The sequence below is a fragment of the Panthera tigris genome, chromosome C2 (assembly GCF_018350195.1).
Source record: "Panthera tigris isolate Pti1 chromosome C2, P.tigris_Pti1_mat1.1, whole genome shotgun sequence".
NCBI lineage: Eukaryota > Metazoa > Chordata > Mammalia > Carnivora > Felidae > Panthera > Panthera tigris.
Window position 1 is genome coordinate 125,199,556 of NC_056668.1, and position 21,642 is coordinate 125,221,197.

The window sequence follows — 21,642 nt, forward strand, 5'->3', positions numbered from 1 at the left end:
GCACCTGGCTGTTTCAATCAGTGGAGCGTTTGACTCTTGATCTCAGGGTTGTGAATTTGAGCCCCATGTTGGGTGTAGGGATTACTTAAAAAGAAAATCTTTAAAAAATAAAAAGATTTCTCAAGGTTTATATATAAACAAAAAATGTGATTGATGCTGAATGCTGTCTCATTCAAGCAATAAGTAATTTTCAGCCATGCACTCATGAACCAATTTTTAATTTTTTTTTAAACAGGCTCCATGCCCAGCATGAAGCCCAACACAAGGCTTGAACTCACAACCCTAAGATCAAGACCTGAGCTGACATCAAGAGTTGAAGGCTTAACTGACTGAGCTACCCAGGCACCCCCATGAACCAAGTTTTTAAATAGCCCTTCTCCTCATTATAATAGACTTATTCTGATAAATTTTTATTTTTATGTTTAATATTATTTATCAAAGTTTGTGATATTTTTTGATTTGATTATGTGCTTATAGTAATTGTAATGATGATTCAATCCAGAAGCAATGTTTAAATAATTTAAGTCTAATGGTCATAGCAAATATTTTTAAATTCAACTTCCATTTATATACATAATTTTTGTCATGAAGAAGTACAGTATTGTAATCAATAAAAGCCTTTCAAGTATAAAGATATATTAGGATGAAATTCTGTGTAAAAAGTAAAATGGAAATATAAGTTAAAGGAGGAAAAAAAGGGGGGCACTGGGTGGTTCAGTTAGTTAAGCAGCCAGGTCTTGGTTTTATCTCAGGTCATGAACTCACGGTTTGTTGGTTCGAGCCCTGCCTTGGACTCCACACTGACAGTGCAGAGCCTGCTTGGGATTCTCTCTCTCTCCCCGCTCTCTCTGCTCCTCCCCTTATCTCTCTCTCAAAATAAATAAATAAACTTTGAAAAAAAGGAGGTAAAAAAGAATGATTTAAAATTTCCCCTTGATAAAGAGGTTAATCATATATGTCTGAAGCGGATATTAGTTGAAGCAGGGTACCTAGTTGCTTTGGTATTTAGATTGCATTGGATTCATTTAAAAAAATTATATAACCATTCATTTTAAAATTCCAATATTCATAAAGTACCAGAAAGTATATCCTATGGAATGATTAAACTTTTGATAAACATTTTAACGATCAACTTAAAAATACACAAAGGAATGCATAGTTTTCAAATTCTTTTAGGGAACTTAGGAATAAAATTCTTTGACTACCACGGAGTTAAGATTCTGCAAGCCAAGCCAATTTCTATTTTGTTTTGTCTTAAATTAAGACCCAAGACCCAAAACCACCACCATAAAAGGGCTCCTGGTCCTGCTAACTGCTTGTTAGTACCAAGGATAAGCTTCTCAGCATTGAGCCAAGCTCATAGAATTCTATCTGCCCATTTCACATTCCATCACTTGATATTTGGCCAGCCACCTCTCTTCCCCTTACGTTCCACTCTGCCTCTTCTGTCAGCTCCAAACTAGAGCTATACAGGATCCTTGCAATTCCCCAAAACCTCCATTTCATACCTCTAGCCTTTGTTCAAGCTGCTCTCTCTGCCCAAGCTGCCATTCCCCTCTCCCTTCCGTTCCTCTTCTCTATCCAACAGTGAATTTCTCCCATAAATTGTCATCCATAACTGACCTTAATTTAGGGTGACCAACCATCCAGTTTTCCTAGGACTGAGAGCTTTCCTTGGAATGAGGGACTTTCAGTGCTAAAATCAAGACAGTTCCATCCTGGTTGGCCCCTCTGTTATTACATGTTCAAGGGACTCACAATTTTTCTCAGAAAAGTGACCCTAACTTTAGGTTGTTAATTTATGTTTTCTCCCTTCTGACAGATTTCTCACCTGTGGAAGACATTCAGTCTTCCATATTCCAAGAGCACTTTCCTAGGATAATACAATTCAGATGCTTTAAGCATTTAAGTTACTATATTCCCAATTACCAGCTCTCACTGCATTTCTTTTCATATGAAATTTATTGTCAAATTGGTTTCCATACAACACCCAGTGCCCAGCTCTCACTTCAAAAAGCAGTTATTTTGTGATCTTAAAAGAAACACTCTCTTCTAATTAATTAAACTCATTAAATTTGCATATTCAGTTCCTACCAGTGCATGCCTTAGATCATCACCTCAAAATAATTTGTCTACAAAGATCGGGCTCCTAATCTCCTAAAAATAAGTTTGAGAGAAGCATTATAAATTTTCTGTGAATGTATGAAGATGTGTTTGGGGGAGGTGGAAGATGGAGGGTTGAGTCTAACCCTTAGGAGAGTTTCCAGAATTTCCCCAGATCAGAATGTGGTCAGGAAGAGAGAAGCCATAGAGACATACTACCTGACCAATTGCCTCAGTATCCAATCTGTACAGTAACCATAGTAACACCTATTTTATTGAATTATTGAAAGGATTAAGAGAGGTAGTGTAACAACTTGATTAGGAGCACAGATTCTGGAGCTAGGCAACCAGGGTTTGAATTTTGTATTTATAGCTTACTAGCTATGTGACCTTAGGCAAGTCACTTAACCTATTTATACCTCAATTTCTTTATCTGTAAAATGGTGATAACAATAGAAGCTTCTTCATAGGCTCATTATGAGAATTAAATGAATTACTATGTGCAAAGTGCTTAGAACAGTTCCTGGCACATAGGAATTAATGCATTAGTGCTTGTCAAGTAAGTGTATGCAAAGTGCCTGGAACATTAACAGGCACCTAGGAAATGGAAGGTATTGTTGTATTTATAGGCATTCTTTCTTAGAATAACTGGATTCAACAGAAGTTCAACAAATTGCTGAACCGTGAGAATAGATTTTCCAACTCTCCACTGAGAGTCTTTTGTTCAAATTATTTAAGGCTCACTGAGAAACCACTTTGAAAGGACAGTTTTGTTTTTGTGTTTTTTGGTGTTTTTTTGTGCATTAATATAAAATCTGACAAGTGACAACAGAATTATTTTAAATAAATTGTTTTATATTCACAAGGCTATCCCTGAAGTTTTCATTGCAAGTGTTTGATTTCTGTCAATGTTCTGCTTGTCCAGGAAGGAAAGCCAGCATATGCAACACGTTTCAGGGTCCAGGTCAGCAGGCAGTCCTCCTCAGCAGGGCTCCCCTTGGTGCACAGGACTGTGAAACCAATTTTGGATTACCATGGTAACTAAGGGAGCATCTAGAAAATTCTCCAAATGAAACATTCATTCAGGGCATCAATAGGCATGGCAGGAGCAGGAAAGGGAGAGGGCCAAAAAGGTACTGTCCCTGACCCAACCAAGTTCACAAGTCTGTTGGAGAGAAAGAGTGTAAAATAATCATTACCTTAGTTTCCTTGATTTAAAAATGCTTTTTTTTCCCTTTACACCTTAACACTTCTGAAATCATGTGTTGATGGATGAGTTCATTTAATGTCCTGGGGTCCTCTGACCTAGATATCTATTATTAATTTAATAGATTAAAAAACATCTTACAATCTATAGCTTTTGGAACTGAAAAAATTTGGTATACTAGTGTGCCATGTGCTGCAACTGAAGCTCACACAAAGGATGGAAGGGGCCAAGCAGTGGGGGAGGGGAGAAGCAGCATGAGTGAGTGTAGTCCACTCCCTGGAAAGCTTTTTGTAAGCTTCCTTGATTCTGAATTATTCGGATACAGAAAAAGATACTGGATTCTACTAACAGGATGCAGATCAAATTGCCTTCTCTTCTTCTCTATCTCTCCACCTCTGTTAAGTAAACATGGTAAACCAGCCTCCCCTTATGACACGCAGGTGGCAGAAAGACCAGAGAATCAAGGCTTGGTAGTGAGTGGCAAGGGAACACTGCCAACTTTTCAAGAGAAGGCAGAAGTTCAGAGTTCTATGAAGCATCTCCTGATTCAGGGGTGCTGGCATTTAAGCCAAAGTTTAAAAACATTGAGCAGGCCAAACAAAGCCCACTTGTGGGATAGATTTGGTCCAGCAGCTAACAATTTGCAACCTCTGCTAGCTAAGAAATTTGGACGGACATTAAGCTCTGAGTTTCAACAAGCTCTAAACAGGAAAAAAAAAGTTTTGGAGCTATTAGGAAACTGGGAATAGGCAAATGGCTCATCAGACTTAGGGGTCATTAGTCTGATTTCTAATTGCACAGATGGGGAAACTGAGACTTGAGAAGAGAAGTGCCCACGGGCACACAGTTTCAGGCAACAGGTGGCACTTGCAGCAAGAACAAGGAGACTCTTGAAAAGCAGGCTCTTGAAAAGCAGTATTCAGCAGTGGACTAGCTGGCATTTTCTCCTCTCCCCTAGGTCTCCCTTTTGCCTGTATGTTTCTGTCCTCCAGTTTGCAACTGTGACTGATACATATGTTCTCCACTGAACTCTGGATTCTCCCCCATTGGAATCCTGGGGACTGTCCCGGGCTTCATCTGGAGTCTCTGAACGGACTTCTTGGCCAGGAGCTGGCACTACTTCTGAGCCTGCTGGCACTGTCCCCCTCAATCCCCACCTGTTCCCAAGGCTTCTCACTGGGCCTGTCTCTAGCCCCCGCTGTGCTGGCTGTGATATACAGCTAGTAAGGGCTACAAATAGGGCTTGATCTCAGTCTGCCTCCATCCACTCAGACACGTGACTTCCCAGGATTAGTATTTCCCTGCAGAAAGAAAAGGTAAATTTGAATGTCATTTTGTGTGTGTGAACTATAAAGTGAATTTGAGAGCATTTCAATTTTGCTCTGTTTTGCCCTTTTTTGCCATCTTATAGTAAGGCCAACATACCCATTAGACAGAGCAAGTAAAGCCTATAGGATCCATGATACTTTTAAGGGTCCATGAAAATTTTAATTCTCTTTTAAAATAAAAATAAAATATAGTAATAACAAATACATAAATATACATAATGCCATTGAATTGTAAACTTAAAAATGACTAAAATGGTAAATTTAATATTATGTATATTTTACCACAACAAAAAAAGTAAATCCAGCCTGCATTATATTAACCTTTATTCCAACAGTCTTTTTTTTTTTTAATTGAGAAAGAGTTGACACACAGGTGTGTGTCAGGTGTAGTTTCAATACAACATAGTGATTAAACAATTTTACATGTTATGCTATGCTCACCCCAAGTGTAGCTACCGTCTGTTACCATATGTTAGTATTATAATACCATTGACTCTCCTATTCTGTACCTTTCATCTCTGAGACTTATTTATTCCATAACTGAAAGCCTGTATCTCCCCCTTCCCTCTGGCAACCACTAGTTTGTACTTGCGTATCTTTCTGTTTGTTGGTTGGTTGGTTGGTTTGACAACACAATCTCAAAATATAATTTTTAAAATTTTTTATGGGGGAAGGGGCCCCAAAATTCAAAAGTGCCCAGGGCCCATGAAAGTCATAAGTCAGTCCTGCTAGTAGCAAGTAGTTGACTAATTCATATCAATGATAAGCTTTATAGTTTTGTTTTTGAAAAAAATTTTAAAGTTTATTCATTTTGAGAGAGAGAAAGAGCATGTGCACAAGAGCAGGAGAGGGGCAGAGAGAAGGGGAGAGACAGAGAGAGAGAGAGAGAGAGAGAGAGACTCCCAAGCAGGCTCTGCACTGTCAGTCACGAGTTTGATGCTTAACTGACTGAGCTACCCAGGCACCCCGATAAGTTTTGTATTTAAGAACCAAATCATATGCACTGAACTTCTTTCACTGGTCCTTGGCTTTGAGCACCTAACCACAAATGTTACATGTAGGACCCAGGTTCCCAACCTCTGCCATCTGGTGACAGCTACAGAGATTATTCAGGTGAAATGGTGAGTATAGTGGCTCAGAGAGTCTTGTTAGTTCCAGTCTCCCATATATGGTCCCCCCATATAGTACAGTCAAGACAGATTCTTGGAGGTGGTCAATTTTACTCCAAGGGGCATTTTTAACAATTTTTTAAAAATTAGCACAGCACGAAGGACACCTGCTTTGTTCATGCGGTCAAGCGTCTGACTTCTGCTCAGGTCATGATCTCACAGTCCTGGGGTCAAGCTCCACGTTGGGCTCTCTGCTGACAGCTTGGAGCCTGGAGCCTGGAGCCTGCTTTGGATTCTGTCTCCCTCTCTGCCTCCCCCACTTGCACTCTGTTGTCTCTCTCTCTCTCTCTCTCTCTCTCTCTCTCTCAAAAATAAATAAAGATTTAAAAAAAATTTTTTTAATTAACATCGGGCGCCAGGGTGGCTCAGTTGGTCAAGGGCCCAACTCCTGATTTTGACTCAGGTTATGATCTCACGGTCGTGACATCCAGCCCTGTGTTGGGCTCTGTGCTGAATATGGAGCCTGCTTAAGATTCTTTCTCTCCCACAAACCATGAGAGACCCTTAGAAACTGAGAATAAACTGAGGGTTGATGAGGGGAGGGAGGGAGGGGAAAGTGGGTGATGGGCATTGAGGAGGGCACCTGTTGGGATGAGCATGGGGTGTTGTATGGAAACCAACTTGACAATAACTTTCATATTAAAAAAAAAAAACAACAGATTCTCTCTCTCCCTCTTTCTCTGCCCCTTCCTTGATCACCCACACCCACACTTTCTCTCTCTCTCTCTCAAAAAAGAAAAGTTAACAACCTCTCTCTTGGACTACCAAAAATCTTTTGGTGGTTATTCCTGACTTGACTTTGCTCCCATCCAACCCAGTATGATCTTTGCAAATACATCTACCTGGAATAAGGATATTCAGTGACTCCCAAAATTTTCATTATGTCATAAAGCTTGATGGGAAGCATACATTTACTCAGGGCAAGTAAATTGAACCTGCTTTACTTTGGGCTGGAATTGTGCTAGCATGCTTGGTACAATTAATGTATTTTGAGAAAACAAGTGGATTTTTCTTCCAGATGCATAGTTTGTATTGCAATAAGGTCTTTCTCCCTTGGGGGAGAAATCATGAATATGCACTTGGAAGTGAAAAGGCATGAGGATCCCTGAAAGTGTCTCAGCAGAGTTTGCCTGATCCTTTTGGAAGGGCAATGTCACGCCAGCCCCAGAGAAATTACTGACAGTAAGAGAGGGGTAGGAGACAATGAAGAAACATCACATTAAAATTCAATGGAAAAGGAAAGCTTGTCTTGAACAAGGGTGAATGACTCAGCAAGAAATGTGTTTCCTGGATTTTAGTTACTGTTCTCTATAATTCCCATATTAAATAAAAAAGCAGATTCTCATTATCCACTTGAAGTAATTCCACTACTTACCAGATGGCAAAAAAGCAACACATTCCTTAGAATGTGTTTTAAATCCTAAAATGAAAACACTGCTTAGGATCACAAATGCTTGGCACATTTTGTCATTGAGAGGAACTTGGCCTTTGGCAGAGAGAAAGAGATTTTGGTTTTGAAGTCAATTTCTGCTTGTTTGTTCATCTCTGTAGTACATATCTAGCATTTCACATTCCTACACTCAATCCCCTTTCCTCTGGTAACAGTTACCACCAACCTTCCCCACTCTCCAGCTTTCTTGGGAAATAATAAATATACACCCAGCCCACTCAATTTATTTATAGGCTTATTAAATGTCTACTCTGTGCTATTCTGGACATAGGGTCTTACACCAGTGAACAAATCAAAGTCCTTGATGAAACATTCAGGAATTCAGGTTTATGTGGTATAGGTGGGCATATGATCTGGATTATCCCTTAATATAATCTATCCCCTTAAGTACCCATTTAATAACTGGCTCAGAAATGTGCAAGTGTCCTAGATGGGGTTCCCTCTAAGCAGAGCTTGAAGCAAGGATTCAGATGTAAAAAAGACAGGGAGTGCTCTCAGGAGAAACATGCAAGGGAGTGAGGGAAGCAAGATAGAGAAGAGAAAGAACCCAAGCAGAGAAGTAGTTTCAGATAAAGCCTGAACATTCAGGCCTGATATTTGGCCTGATTTTGTATGTGGAAGGGGAAGCTTGCCTCTGGAACACAAATTGTACTACAGAGTTGTTTCTGCCGTGAGTCAAGGCTGGCTGCCCTTTTGTAACTTCTTATCTGTCAGTCATTGGTCTAGAGAGAGGCTGTGTAACCTTCCAGGCATCTTTGGGCTAAGAGGTTCTTATCAACCAAGGGAAACTCTCATTAAGTCAAGGTCACAGGTTTAAGCTGTTAGCCACAGCTCTGAAACAGCTATAGGTGGTGGGAAGAGAGGTAAGGAAGGAAAGGGGTATACCAGCTGACAGAGTGGATCTGGGTGGAGCGCCAAAACCATCTACTACTATATTGTTCCAACCAGGCTAATCTTAGACAGTGAGAGTCTACTCTGAAAGTTTTTTTGGAACCATTGGGAAAATAATCTCTCCTTTCACTCATTGTGAAATTAGTAGGCTGCATGCCTGCAACTGCTTAAGCCCACAAAGAGTCAACTGAGAGGAAACAAGCTTAGGGAAATAAAGACAGAATTCTGAAAACATTGTTTGAACCTCACAACCAGCTGTACAATCAGGCAGATGGCCTTGACTGCAGGTGATGTCCAGTTAGGCAGGAGTCCCAGGAGCACAAATATTTGAAGGAAGAGCCAAGAAGGAGCACTTATGGAAGATGTTGGGAGGCCAGAGAAGTAAGAGCCAAATATAAGAAGAGGTTTTGAGCTTATGTCAGTAAGGCTTGCATAAATTCCTTTGGGGAATTAGTTTTCTGAAATATTTCAGGATGGCACATTTCCCCTTTCTCCAGATCTTTTGGAACTGTGAAATGGACATGTTTATTTTTGCCTCCAAGCCAATCCTTCCTTCTTAGAGATTTTGATGCCTTGTTTAGCTCCTACTTCTCCTGTAATCCCACTTCCTCTGGTCACATTTTCTTAGAACCAATGAAAATGACCTAAAGGCAACCAAATTCCCTGGTAATTTAAGCTGAGAAGTCCAGTGACTGTCTCTGATGGACACTTTAATTTAAAAAGCCATAGAGGGGGCGCCTGGGTGGCTCAGTCGGTTAAGTGGCCGACTTCGGCTCAGGTCATGATCTCGTGGTCGGTGAGTTCGAGCCCTGTATCGGGCTCTGTGCTGACAGCTCAGAGCCTGGAGCCTGTTTCAGATTCTGTGTCTCCCTCTCTCTGACCCTCCCCCATTCATGCTCTGTCTCTCTCTGTCTCTCTCTGTCTCAAAAATAAATAAACGTTAAAAAATAAAATAAAATAAAATAAATAAAAAGCCATAGAGTGTAGACCAAAATCAGCACATGGACAAACCAGCACCACAACCAGTAGAAAGGTAAAATAGTGGGAGAAGAGGCACCTTGGAAAGACAGAAGAAACTGGTCCTCACAGAGAAACAGGTTAATAGAGCAAATACAAAAAAAGCAGATACTAAGAGTCATGCAACTTCATGAAAACTAGAAGGGTAGCTTCATGTCCTGACTTTCTGTTTTCAATCCTGTGTCACAAGTACAGCCTCATTTCCTGCCCCCAGATGCTCAGGACATTGTCCATTGACCTCTTACAATAATGCATCCTTCATATAAGCGAACTCAAGTGACCTATTATGAGTCCTGTCTGAAATATGTGACAGAATGCTTATCACAACTATGTAGCCCATTAAATGGAGGTGTATTACATTTAGACAGTATCATAGATTGATTTATTGGCACCAAGCCTTCACCTTTACCTGCATCCACACCCCTTGCCATATGACTTCAAAGTTCCTCTCATTAGAGGCAGAATGTGTTTCTCCTTACTGTGTGAAATGCCTCTTGACTTCCTTTGGTCAAAAGGATATTAGCAGACATTATGCAAGCAGAAGCTTAAAATATGCTTATGCAGTTGGGCCTGCTCTCTTGTACCTCTGCCATCACCATGAGAAAAACTGTCCCCAGAGTGGTTGGCTTATCAGCCTGAGGCCCAGAGTGAACACATATGGAGCATATCTGAGCCCTACTCTTAATGAGCAGATAAGCACAGGTGAACCCACAGCTTGAAGCAGAGGGAGCCAACTAAATCCAGTCTAGATCAGTCAACTCCCAGACACACAAGCAAGAATAAATGAATTTGGGATGAGTTGCCACAAAGAATTATTGTGACTGTAGCTCACTGGCAGGTACACCGACAATTCCTGGAACATTTCAGCCCAATAATGCTATTGTACCTTTCCTACACTTACTGAAATTTCCTTGGCCTTCCATTCAGTTCACAGGGGACCTGTGTGGTGGGCCCAGCTTTGTGCATCAGGCCTCATAATATCCCAGCTGTCACGAAGTTCCACTGGACACATGAACTTTAGTTCTGCTGCTCACTCTAAAAACATCATTCTTCAATCTCATGACTCAACCCTAACAAGGTTGGTGGAGCTTATCTATAGCAGGTGCTAAATTTTGGAGCCTAACATGAAAGCAGTGCCAGCTACCTTCTTTCTGCCACAGCTAGGCCAAGAGATAGTTAAGAAGGCAACCAGGCACTGATAGCTAATTTACATAAATTACTTTATTTAATCCTCATAATAAATCATCAAATCTGTTATATTATCTCTATTTTCCAATTTGATATTGAGAGAGCTTGAGTGGTGTGCCCAAGGTCATCCAGCTGGTTAATGGAAGAATGAATCAGGACTAAGTCTTCCATATTCTAGTTGGTGTTCTTTCCTCTGCATATATCCTAAATCCCAATGTGTCCAGTGCCCTTCAGTACACATCAGCTTAACCTAGCTAGGAGAGGACCCTGTAGTCATGGATTCTGATTTTCTCACTTCAGAGGGAAAATTAAGTGAGATTAAGGTGGAAGAGACTGGGGATTAAAATCCAAACCTCATGACTGAAATTGAGGACACGTTCAGGGCACCAGGCTACCCCCAGCTCTTAGAAGGGACTAAAATTCTTTTGCCAAGGAAAAAGTATTTATTTAACAAGGGCAGCCACACTGTAAGAGAAACACAAAAATCGCCTGGTGATTGTCCAGTATATCCCAGTTTATGGAGCATTTGTGCATTGAAGATATCCTTTGAGGCTCCCACCAGCCCTGGAGATCACCAATTCCTGTGCCCTCTGCCAATTCTCCCTTGACTCTTGAAGTGATTCTGTGTCCTATTCAAAACAGAATTGAGACAGGATGAGGGCAATCTTCTGTGCTGACCTGTCAGTTCTGCCTCTGTATGTAAGCAGAGAGAGGCCCTTCTCAGAGGCTGTAGCTGCACTCACTCAGCCTCTGTTGGCTCTGTATTTCTTGCATTTCAAGGAGCTGCCAGTAGGCTGAGGGCCAGAAGAAGATCCCATTAAGGAATATGAAACATATGCTTCACTGCTCCTTTGTTGCTGTCAAGAAGACCGAAGAATTAACCATAAGTGAATTTCTGGAAGTGAACAAGGATAGTGCCAGAATCAAGAGTGCAAAAGAAAACTCCAATTAAAAAAAATTATAATATCCAAACTTGAAGAGACTATAGAGTTTCAAGCTGTTGGCCAACTGGTTACCTAGCAATGACTTCTCTCTCCCTTCTTCACACCCCAAAGCTTGAAAATGTTACTTTTGAGACATATCCTCCAAGTATTAGCAATATTTTTTCAACACTAGTTAGTGATGCATAAGAAATTCGAATAAAACTTTAAAAAATTGAAGTTAGAGGGTGCCTGAATGGCTCAGACATTTAAGCGTATAATTCTTGATCTCAGCTCAGGCCTTGATCTCAGAGTTGAGTTCAAGCCCCATGCTGGGATTGGAGCCCACTATTAATTATTATAATTAATTATTGTTATTATTAATTAGCAAATAATTGAAATTAGGATTCACCAACTGTATTTTTTAATTTATTTTTATTTTTTTAATGTTTATTTTATTTTTGAGAGAGAATGAGAGACAGAGTGTGAGCAGGGGAGGGGCAGAGACAGAGAGTGAGACACAGAATCTGAAGCAGGCTCCAGGCTCTGAGCTGTCAGCACCAGAGCCAGATATGGTGCTCAAACCCATGAGACATGAGATCCTGACCTGAGCCAAAGTCGGATGCTCAACTGACTGAGCCACCCAGGCAACCCTCTCCAACTGTATTTTTACTTTTCTTAAATACAATGTCAAAGGCTACCCCCTTCCATCCAGACAGCTGGGCCATTCAGCTCTGGTGAGTTTCTCCTTTGTGAATGTCATGGTATGCCATGGTGAATACTACTAAGGTCCCCTTCAATGCAGGATTGTTGACCCAACTGCTTGAAGTGCTGTTGGCAAACGTCTTTAGTCATCAGTCCCTTCAGGAATTGTCTCATCTGTAGAGATTAGCCTCAACCAAGGTCAGTTCTTCAGGGCTGGCCATGCCCAGTAAACAAAGATGCAGGAAACAAAATTCTGGCCACTTAAGCCTAACGTTGGAAAATTCTGAAAGGCCATCCTCACTCTGAAACTCTCTTTGAAGGAGCCAAGGCTACTGTTGGGCTTGCAACATAGTTTGATTTCTCCCTGTCAGCTCCTGCTTCCTTCCTATTCCTTCAGCAGGAATTGATCCCAAGGGCACTTCCCAGTAAACAGCCAGCACACTAACCTCCCCCTCAAATCTGCTTCCTAGAAAATATAATTTGAGATAGTAAACTGTTCCCATATTTTTTCAACTTTTAAATAGACATTTTTTTTTTTTACAGCAGGTTTAGATTCACAGTAAAATTAAGCAGAAGGAACAGGAATTTCCTATATACTCTCAGCCCACCACACACATATCAAAATCTCCCCCACCCATTATCAAAATCCCACACCATCATGGTTCATTTGCTGCAAATGATAAACCTGCATTGACATATTATTATCACTCAAAATCCATAGTTTATATCAGGGTTATATAGGTTTTGACAAATGTATCCATAATTATAGTGTCCTACAAAGCAGTTTTATTGCCTTAAAAAGCCTTTGTGCTCTGCCAATTCATCCCTCCCTCCATCCTTTATCCCTGGCAACTACTGATATTTTACTGCCCCCATAGTTTGCCTTTTCCATAATGTCATACAGTTGGAATCATGCAGTATGTAGGCTTTTCAGATTGCCTCTTTCACTTGATAATATGCTTTAAGCTTCCTCGATATCTTTTCATGGCTTGATAGCACATTTCTTTTTAGTCCTAAATAATAGTCCATTGTCGGGATATACAAATCTCACTTATTCTTTCATCTACTGAGGGGCATCTTGATTGCTTCCAAGTTTTGGAAATTATGAATAAAGCTGCTATAAGCATTCCTATGCAGGTTTTTTTGTGAACATAAGTTTTCAACTCATTTGGATAAATACCAAGGAGTGTGATTGCTAGATCATATGGTAAGAGTATATTTTGTTTTGTAAGAAACTACCAAATTGTCTTCCAAAGTGGCTAAACCATTTTACATTCCCAACAGCATTGTAAGAGAGCTCCTGTTGCTCCACATCCTTGTCAGCATTTGGTGTTGTCAGTGTTCCAGATGTTGGCCATTCCAATGGGTGTGTAGTGGGATCTTTCTGTTGTTTCAATTGGCTTTCCCCTGATGACATGATGTAGAGCATCTTTTCATATGCTTATTTGCCACTGTATATCTTCTTTGGTGAGATATCTGTTAAGATCTTTGACCTGTTTTTTAACCTGGGTTGTTTGTTTTCTTACATTTTTCTTAATTTGGGTTGTTTACTTATTCTTAAGAATTAAATTTAAATGTAATTTAAATTACATTTAAAGAACAGTCCTTTGTCAGATGTGTCTTTTGCAAATATTTTCTCACAATGTGACTTGTCTTCTAATTCTTTTGACATTGTCTTTTGCAGAGCAGAAGTTTTTAATCTTAATGAAATCCAGTTTATTGATTATTTCTTTCACAGATTATATCTTTTGGTGTTGTATCTAAAAAGATATCACCATACCCAAGGTCAAAAGGTTTTCTCCTCTGTTATCAGTTAGGAGTTTTATAATTTTGCATTTTATATTTAGGTCTGGTCCATTATGAGTTAATATTTTGTAAAGGATATAAGATCTAGGTTTTTTGTTTTTTGTTTTTTGTTTTTTGCCTGTGGATATCCAGTTGTTCCAGAACCATTTGTTGAAAAGACTATCTTTTGTTTATTGTACCACCTTTACTTCATGTCAAATATCAGTTGACTATATGAAAGTCTGGGGGCGCCTGGGTGGCTCAGTCGGTTGAGCGCCGACTTCGGCTCAGGTCACGATCTCGCGGTCCGTGAGTTCGAGCCCTGCATCTGGCCACTGTGCTGACAGCTCAGAGCCCGGAGCCTGTTTCGGATTCTGTGTCTCCCTCTCTCTGACCCTCCCCCATTCATGCTCTGTCTCTCTCTGTCTCAAAAATAAATAAACGTTAAAAAAAAAATTAAAAAAAAAAAAGAAAGTCTGTTTCTGGCCTCTATTCTGATCAATTTGTCTATTCTTTTGCCAATATTGCACTGTCTTGATTATTGTAGCTTTACTGTTAAATCTTGAGCTTGGGTAATGTCAGTCTTTCTTTTTTCTCCTCCTTCAATACTGTATTGGCTACTCTGGGTTTTTGCCTTTCCTTATAAACTGTTTGCTTATGGTTTGAAATTTAAATGTATTTTTTCCAGCTTTATTGAGATATAACTGACATAAAACATTGTATAAGTTTCAGATGTACAATTTGATGATTTGATAGACATATACATTGCAAAGTATGTGCCGCAATAAGGTTAGTTAATACATCCTTTGCCTCACATAATTAGCATTTTTGTTATTTGTTGTTTGTTGGAATATATTTGACATACATTATATTAATTTAAGGTATACAACATAGTGATTTGACAAGTTTATACATTATGCTATGTTCACTACAAGTGTAGCTACCATTTGTCACCCTACAGTCCTATTACAATATAATTGACTATATTTCCTATGCTGTACCTTTATTCCCATGATTTATCCATTCCATAATTGATAGCCTGTATCTCCCACTCTCCTTCACCCATTTTGCCCAACTTCCTACCCTCTGGCAACCTCAGTTTGTTCTCTGTATTTAAGGGTCTGTTTCTGCTTTTGTTTGTTTATTCCTTTGTTTTGTTTTTTTAGATTCATATATAAGTGAAATCATATGGTATTTTTCTCTGTCTGATTTATTTCACTTAGCATAATACTGTCTAGATCCATCCGTGGTGTCACACATGGCAAGATCTCATCCTTTTTATGGCTGAGTAATATTCCAGTGTCTGTGTATGTGTGTGTGTGTGTGTGTGTGTGTGTCTGTGTGTGTCTGTGTGTGTGTGTGTGTGTGTGATATCTTCTTTATCCATCCATCTATTGATGGACACTTGGGTTGCTTCCATATCTTGGCTATTCTAAATAATGCTGCAGTAAACATAGGGGTGCATATATTTTTTTAATTAGTATTTTTGTTTTCCTTGGGTAAATACCCAGTAGTGGAATTACTGGATCATATGATATTTCTATTTTTAAAGTTTGAGGAACCTCCATACTGGTTTTCACAGTGGCTGTACCAATTTACATTCCCACCAACAGTGCATGAAGGTTCCTTTTCTCCACATCCTCACCAACACTTGTTATTTCTTGTCTTTTTTTAAAGTTTACTTATTTATTTTTCACACACACACACACACACACACACACACACACGTGTGCACATGAATCAGGGAGGGGCAGAAAGAAAGGGGGAGACAGAATCTAGGTTCCACACTGTCAGTGCAGAACCCAATTCAAGGCTGGAACTTAACACTGATGAAATCATGACCTGAGCAGAAATCAAGAGTCAAACACTTTAACCAGTTGAGCCACCCTGGCACCCCTTTTGTCTTTTTTATTCTAGTCTTTCTGACAGGTGATATTTCATTGTGGTTTTGATATAGATAGATAGATGATAGATAGATAGATAGATAGAGATAAAGATAGAGATGTAGATATATAATATATTATATGTTTTAGATGTTAACCCCTTATGGATATATCATTTGCAACTATCTTCTCCCATTCAGCAGGTTGACTTTTCATTGTTCTCTATGGTCTTATTGTTGTGGTTCTTATGATGAGAACATTTAAGATTTATTCTTAACCGCACCTTTCAAGTATACAATGCAATATTGTTAACAATGATCACCACACTGTCCATTAGATTCCTGGAACTAATTCATCTAAGTTTGTACCCTTTGACCAATATTTCTGCATGCCTCCCTCAGCCCAGCTCCTGGCAACCATCAATCTATTCTTTATTTCTATGACATTGATATTTTTATTTATCTTATTTTTTAATGTTTATTTATTTTTGAAGGTGGGGGAGGGGCTGAGAGAGAGGGAGACAGAATCCGAAGCCAGCTCTGAGCTGTCAGTGCAAACCCCGACATGGGACTTGAACCCATGAACCATGAGATTATGACCAGAGTTGAAGTTGGATGCTCAACCGACTGAGCCACCTAGGTGCCCTGATATTGATGTTTTTGGATTTCACATATAAGTGAGATCACACAGTATTCGTCTGACTTATTTCATTAAGTATTCATCTATATTGTTGCAAATGGCAGAATTTTTTATTGCTGAGTAATATTTTATATATGTGTACATGTGTATATACCTGTGCCACACACATTTTCTTTATTCATTCATATATTGATGAACACTTAGGTTGCTTCCATGTCTTGGCTGCTGTGAATAATACTGCAACAAACATAAGAAAGCAGATATCTTCTCAAGATAGTGATTTCATTTCCTTGCCCATTTTTTACTTGGATTATTTGGAGGCTTTTTATTCTTGAGTTGTATATTTTGGATATTAACCCCTTATCAGATATATAGTTTACAAATATTGCCTCCATTTTTTAGGTTACCTTTTCATTTTATTGATTGATTCTTCTGCTGTGCAGAAGCTTTTTAGTTTGATGAAGTCCCACTGTTTATTTTTGCTTTTGTTCCTTTTGCTTTTGGTGTCAGATCCAAAAAATCATTGCCAAGCCTGATGCCAAGCTTTTTCTCTATGTTCTATGAGTTCTTCTAAGAGTGTTATGGTTTCAAGGCTGGTGGGTATGTCTTTAATCCATTGTAAAGTAGTTTTTGTGAGTGGTTTAAGATAGATATCCAATTTCATTCCTTTCTTTGTAAATATCCAGTTTTCTTAACATCTTTTATTGAAGACAGTATCCTTTCCCCATTGCATATTCTTGGGTCCCTTTTCAAATAGTAATTGAAAGTATATGTGTGGATTTATTTCTGGACTGTCAATTCTGTTCCATTGGTCTATGTGTCTGCTTCTATGCCAGGACCATATTGTTTTGATTACTATAGCTTTATATTATAGTTTGAAATCAGGAATTGTGATACTTCAATCTTTTTTCTTTCTCAGGATTGTCTTGGCTGTTAGGGAGTATTTTGTGGTTTCAAATGAATTTAGGATTGCTTTTTCTATTTCTGTGAAAATATCATTGTAATTTTAATAGAGATTTTTGCTTTGAATCTATAGATGGTTTTGGATAGTATGGACAGCTTTTTTTTTTTTTAATTTTTTTAATGTTTATTTATTTATTTTTGAGAGAGAGAAAGACAGAGCAAGAGCAGAGGAGGGGCAGAGACAGAGAGGAAGACACAGAATCCGAAACAGGCTCCAGGTTCTGAGCTGTCAGCACAGAACCTGACGTGGGGCCGAAACTCAGGACAGTGAGATTGTGACCTGAGCCAAAGTCAGACACTTAACCAACTGAGCCACCCAGGTGGCCCTAGTATGGACATCTTAATAATATTAACTTTTTCAATGTATGAACATAAGAAATCTTTCCATTTATTTGTACCTTCTTCAATTTCTTTTATCAGTATCTTATAGTTTTTGGTGTATAGAACTCTTATTTCCATGGTTAAATTTATTCTCTTTTTTTGAGAGAGAGAGGGGGCACAAGTGAGCGAGGGGCAGAGAGAGGGAGAGAGACAGAGGGAGACAGTGAGGGAGAGAAAGAGAGGCAGGGCTCACCCAAAGCACTGCTCAAGCTCACCCAATGCAGGACTTGAACTCATGAACCATGAGTTCATGACCTGAACTGAAGTCTGAGGCTTACCCAACTAAGCCACCCAGGTGCCCCCTTGGTTAAATTTATTCTTAAGTAGTTTATTGCTTTTGATGTTATTGTAAATAGGATTGTTTTCTTTATTTTTTTCAGATAGTTCATTGTTAGTGTATAGAAATGCAACTGATTTTTATATATTGACTTTAGATTTTATTGAATTGGTTTATTAGCTCTAATACGTTTTGGCGGACTCTTTAAGGTTTTCTATATATAAGATTATGTCATCAGCAAATAAAGACAAGTTTACTCCTTCCCTTCCAATTTGGATTCCTTTTGTTTCTTTTTCTTGCTTGATTGCTCTGGCTAGGACTTCCAATATTATGTTGAATAAGAATGGTAAGAGTGGGCACCCTTGTCTTGTTCCTGATCTTAGAAAGAAAGCTTTAACCTTTTACCATTGAGTATGATGTTAACTGTAGATTTGTCATATACAAGCTTTACTGTGTTGAGATATGTTGCTTCTATACCCAATTTTCTGGGAGGTTTTTTTTTTATCATAAAAGTAGGTCGAATTGTGCCAAGTGCTTTTTCTGCATCTATTGAGATAATTGTAAAATTATTGTCTTTCATGCTATTAATGTGGTGTGCTGGTTTGGACTGTCTTGTTTTCATTTTCATTTGCTTCCATATATTTTAAAATTTCTTCTTTAATTTCCTGTTTGATCCATTCAGTCTTTAGTAGGATTTTTTTTTAACCTCCATGTATTTGGGGGCTTTCCAAATCTTTTCTTGTGGTTGATTTCAAGTTTCATAGCATTGTGATCTGAAAATATGCATGGTAGGATCTCAATCCTTTTTGAGGCCTTGTTGAGGCTGTTTTGTGACCCAGTACGTGATCTATTTTGGAGAATGTTCTATGTGCACTCAAGAAAAATGTGTATTCAGTTGCTTTTGGATGAAAAGTTCTAAATATATCTGTTAAATCCATCTGGTCCAATGTGTCGTTCATAACCTTGTTTCCATATTGATTTTCTGCCTAGATGATCTGTACATTGTTGTAACTGGAGTATTAAGTCTCCTACAATCATGGTGTTATTATCTATACATTTTTTAATGTTTGTGATTAATTGATTTATATATTTGGGTTTTCCACATTAGGGGCATAAACAATATTGTTAGCTCTTCTTGATGGATAGACCCCTTAATTATGATATAATGCCCTTCTTCATTTCTTGTTACAGTTTTTGTTTTAAAATCTTTTTGTCTGATACAAGTATGGCTACTCTGGCTTTCTTTTGATGTCCAGTAGCATGATAGATGGTTCTCCATCCCTTCACTTTCAATCTGCAGGTGTCCTCAGGTCTAAAAGGAGTCTCTTGTAGGCAGCATATAGATGGATATTGTTTTTTAATCCATTCTGATAGCCTATGTCTTTTTATTGGGGCATTTAGTTAGTCCATTTACATTCAGAGTGGTTCATCATTTAAAGATATGGATTTAGTGTCACTGTGTTATCTGTGGGTTTCATGCTTGTGATGTCTCTGGTCCTTTGTAGTCTTTGCTACTTTCCACTCACAGAGTCCCCCATAGGATCCTCTGTAGGGCTAGTTTAGTGGTCATGAACTCCTTTAGTTTTTGTTTGGGAAAGTCTTTATCTCTCCTTCTGGTCTGAATGACAGCCTTGCTTGATAAAGGATTCTTGGCTGCATATTTTTCCTATTCATCGCATTGAATATTTCCTGCCACTCTCTTCTGGCTTGCCAAGTTTCAGTGAACAGGTCTGCTACTACCCTTATGTGTATACCCTTGTAGGTTAAGACCTGTTTGTCCCTAGCTGCTTTCAGAATTCTCTCCTTAATTTTGTATTTTGCAGTTTCACTATGATATGTTGTGGTGTGGACCTGGTTTTGTTGATTTTGAAGGGAGTTCTCTGGTGCTCTTGGACTTGGATACCTCTTTCCTTCCCCAGATAGGGAAGTTCTCAGCTATAATTTGTTTAAATAAATCTTCTGCCCCTTTCTCTCTCTTCTTCTTCTTCTGGAATTCCTATGATATGGATATTATTTCATTTCATTGAATCACTTAGGTCTTAAATCCTCCCTTCATGGTCTAGTAATTTCCTTTCCCTCTTTTTTCAGCTTCATCATTTTCCATAATTTTATCTTCTGTTTCACCTATTCCCTCCTCTGCTTCTTCCATCCTCACTGTCACTGTATCTAGTTTTTTTTGCATCTCATTTATAGCATTTCTTAATTCATCATGACAATTTCTTCAGTCTTTGATATCTGTAGCAATAGATTCTCTGCTGTCTTCTATGCTTTTTGTAAGCCCAACTATTAGTCTTAGGACTGTTATTCTAAATTCTTATTCAGATATATTGTTTATATTTGTTTTGAGCAATTCTCTGACTGCCATTGCTTCCTGGATTTCTTTTTTTTTTTTTTTTTTTTTTTTTTTTTTTGAGGAGAATTCTTCCATTTCATCATTGTGGCTAAGTTTCTGTCTTTTACGTGTTTTAAAGGTGTCTTGCACCTGTGAGTACTACAATATTGAAAAGGGGTCATACACTGCCCAGGGCATGACTCTTCAGAAAGTGTTTTTGGAGTGTGTTGTGTGCCCTCTGTTGTTGTGTATTTGGCTGCTCTATCCCACTGGTCAGTCCTCTACAAAGCTCCTCCTTGCTCATTGTTGTGGATTGTTTGGATCTTCTACCAGGTGTGTTTGGATTTGTTCATTGAAGTAACCCTGGAAAAAAGGAAAGGGCAGGGAACCTGATTCCATACAAAGAGAAAAATGAAATGGGGGGGGGGGGAGACTAAGCAGAGATTCAAAGAAACTATAAGGCTTAATCCAGGAAGAGAGAAAAGAAAAGAAAGAAAAAGGAGATATAGAAAGGGTATAAAAAGAATAGAGTAAAAATGCCTGATTAAACAAAGAAAACAGAGAAAGAAAAAAATATACATATATAATAAGAATTGACCAAAAATCAAATCAGAAAGTATGAACCTGATTCCAAAGGAAAAAAAAAAGAAGAGGGTAGAAAGAAAAAGAAAAGAGAAGAAAAGGAAAGGAAAGAGAAGAAGAGAAAAGGAAAGGAAAGAGAAGAAAAGAAAAAAGAAAAGAAAAGAAAAAACAAGAAAGAAACAGATTAACATACACAACCACAGGACAGTTGTCTGTTGGTGCCTGGGACCTGTCACTGTGTTGGCCTTCTGGTTCACTCAGTGTCAGTCCCTCTCCAGTAGATAAGCAGTTGCCAGGAATGGAGGGGCGGGCTTTGGTATAAGCGGTCCCACCTCCATTGGCAGGGCCACTATCTTATTCCCTGAAGCCCCACCGTGTTGGGGATAGGGAAAAAAATGGCGACACCCCAATCTCTCTTCCCTGGACTGGGTGGATCAAACCATGCTGTTCTGGCAGCCCTCACACAGGAGCACCAGCGGTCAGCTTGCCCTGCTCCACTTCTCCTGCACCTCCTATGCGTCGGGGATTTAAATCCCCAAGTCTTAAGGGGCCTTGCACTGCATGACTGCATGGATTCTGTTCTCGTGTAGCACCACTTCACCCAGCCGATAAAGGGCCTTTGACTGGCACCTTCAGGGTCTTTTGTCCTTGGGGAGGAGGCAATAAACCCTTTTCCCACAGTACTCGAGGAAGGGACTGTTCTCTCTCGGTGCACCTCTGAGATCACTACCCCACCCCAGAGCTGGCTGCCTACCCACCAGGAGCATGCACATGGTGGCGGCCTCGGTCTGGAGAAAGTCGTGCACCCCTAAAAACTCTGAT